Source organism: Jaculus jaculus, chromosome 5 (genome assembly GCF_020740685.1).
Source record: "Jaculus jaculus isolate mJacJac1 chromosome 5, mJacJac1.mat.Y.cur, whole genome shotgun sequence".
Taxonomy (NCBI): Eukaryota; Metazoa; Chordata; class Mammalia; order Rodentia; family Dipodidae; genus Jaculus; species Jaculus jaculus.
In genome coordinates, this window is record NC_059106.1 from 85,260,848 (window position 1) to 85,263,508 (window position 2,661).

At 42.6% G+C, this 2,661-nt stretch overlaps 1 long non-coding RNA gene across 1 annotated transcript; it reads right to left on the reverse strand.

Annotated features, from left to right (window-relative positions):
- Window positions 1-428: 428 nt before the first annotated feature.
- LOC123460728 lies at window positions 429-1,328 on the reverse strand. The gene is made up of 2 exons (XR_006637156.1): window positions 1,256-1,328; window positions 429-748 (listed from the first exon to the last, which is right to left on the reverse strand). It is a non-coding gene; the product is annotated as an uncharacterized LOC123460728 (long non-coding RNA).
- Between the last annotated feature and the right edge of the window lie 1,333 nt (window positions 1,329-2,661).

A 2,661-nucleotide genomic window follows, 5' to 3' on the forward strand; every position in this document is an offset into this window, starting at 1 on the left:
TGAGGATGATTGTTTGCATCATCCAGTCAAACAAAGACCAAGCAACTTGCTGAGGAGCTAAGTGATGGCAAAGGGAGTAAGAGATGGGTGGGGGAAGGGGATGGTTCAGAATGCTACTGTGATGATGCTAGAAGTGGAAGAAATCATCACTGTAATGATAAGGGAGCTTTATTTCTCTCATCTTCTTTTGAATATGTTTTTCTGTGTGAATCCAACTCTTTTCTTTTTTATCCATCCAGCTGCAGTAGGAGATAAACTGAGAATACTTAATTTGAATCTTTTCACAGTATGAAATCACAGACCATGAATTAAGAGTGAATTTGTCAACTTTGCACTGTATTCAGGGGAAAATGTTACTTATTTTTAATACTATTCAGGACAGTTGGAAGAAGTGTACTTCTGTTGTCCATATGAAGGGGAATATAACCTCAGGAAAACAGCAAAGTTTTATTTTCAGATTAGGTAGATGTGAGGAAATATGTCTCCATGCTAAATTGACAAACATAGAATTTCATGTTTACTTTCATGTTCAATTAGTTCTACTTCAGTGTGGCTGGGCTGAATTACTGTTACTTGATTAAACGTTAAATCAGTTCTTCAATGAAGAACAACCCTGGGACGCTAAATCTACTCAGTGGGAGACCTTGAGGGCAAAACTCTAGAAGCTGGAACATAGCAGAAGGGATCCTTCCTCAGACCTCTTGAAATCCTTCGTTTTCACTCAGGAAAGCCGCTGCAGACATCTGACCTGCAAAGACATGAGTATAAATAAGTGTCGCTTAAGGCAGGAAAATAGTGTTACTTCATACAGCAAAGCAGGGAGTTCCCATTGGTGTAGACAAAGCAGCAGCAGAGAAAACCAGGTAGAAGGGCAGGGCAAGCTGGAGGGCAGGAAAGTGGTCAGGAATTTGAAAAACATTTAAAGATACAAGCAGGTGGGAGACAGGTAGACAGACAAGAAGGTGGGGAGCCTAGAGGAATGTGTGTGTGTGTGTGTGTGAGAGAGAGAGAGAGAGAGAGAGAGAGAGGGAGAGAGAGAGAGAGAGAAGAGAGAGACAGACAGAGAGAGAGAGAGAGGGAGAGAGAGAGGAGGACAGGAGGCGTGACAGCAGTCAGAGCAGTCAGGAGAACAGTAGGACTGATGGGCAGATAGAAGCCAGCATGAGGGAAACAGTCAGGCCCAGGGGAAGGCGACAGGAAGACAGGATGGCAGGCAGGACTCAAAGGCTCAAAGCCTGTGACTGCTTGTCCTCACCCGCATTACTGGAGCTTCCTGAGATGCAGGTGGATCCCATTCTTGGACTGCAACACAAGCTGTATTACAGGGATTGGAATCTTGGTGGGATCTGACAGCAGCTCAAAGCGGAGCAGGGTCAAAGCCACGGCCACCTTTAGCTTGTATAGGGCAAACTGTTTTCCAAGGCAGTTCCTGGGTCAGAAAGGGACAGTCAAAAGACAGGTGGCCTGAAGACAGGTACAGAGCTGGGCAGTGATTACCCACTAAGTACTAGCCAATATGTGGAGGCTTAGGGCCACTCTTCACGAACCCATCACTGTTAGCATTATGGTCCCACTGCCCGCCTTGGTTCATGCTTTCTGTCTTTTGAGAGGGTCTCCCATTCTGTCAGGGATAACTCTGGTCCTAGTCCTGATCTCAGACATGACATTGTAAGGATAGAGCAAGCACTCTAAATGGCAATCTAATAGTATCTGTCATTCTATGATTGGCCTGTGGTTAGTTATCTTCTTCCCCTAAGAATTTCCAGCTCCTCAGTGCAAATGTCAATGGTGAGAGCCACAAAGGGAAAGGGAGGTCACACATCACAGAAGAGCTAGTAACACACCTTTCAATAATATCTCTTAATATCAACGGCCTCAATGCCCCAACAAAAAGACATAGATTCACAGACTGGGTTAAAAAGCAGGATCCTACAATTTGTTGTCTCCAAGAAACTCACCTTTCTACAAAGGATAGACATTATCTTAGGGTGAAAGGTTGGAAGACGGTGTTTCAAGCAAATGGGCCTAGAAAACAAGCAGGGGTTGCTATCCTAATATCAGACAGGGTAGACGTTAGTCCGACGTTAGTCAAAAAAGATAAGGAAGGTCACTTTATATTGATTAAGGGCACACTCCAACAAGAGGACATTACAATCCTAAACATATATGCACCTAACAATGGGGCTCCCAAATTCGTCAAACAAACACTATTAGAACTAAGGTCACAGATAACACCAAACACAGTGGTGGTGGGTGACATTAACACCCCACTCTCATCAATTGACAGGTCATCCTGGGAAAGAATAAACAGAAAGGCATGTGGACTAAATGAGGTCATAGAAGGAATGGACTTAACAGATATATATAGGACATTTCATCCAAAGGCTGCAGAATATACAGTCTTTTCAGCAGCACATGGAACAATCTCTAAAATAGACCATATATTAGGACAAAAAGCAAATCTTAACAAATTCAGGAAAATTGAAATAATTCCTTGCATTCTATCTGACCACAATGGAATTAAACTATAAATCAGTAGCAAGAAAGGCTATAGAGCATACACAAAATCATGGAAACTAAACAATACACTACTAAATGATGAGTGGGTCAATGAAGAAATCAAAAAGGAAGTCAAAAAATTTATAGAGTCAAATGATAATG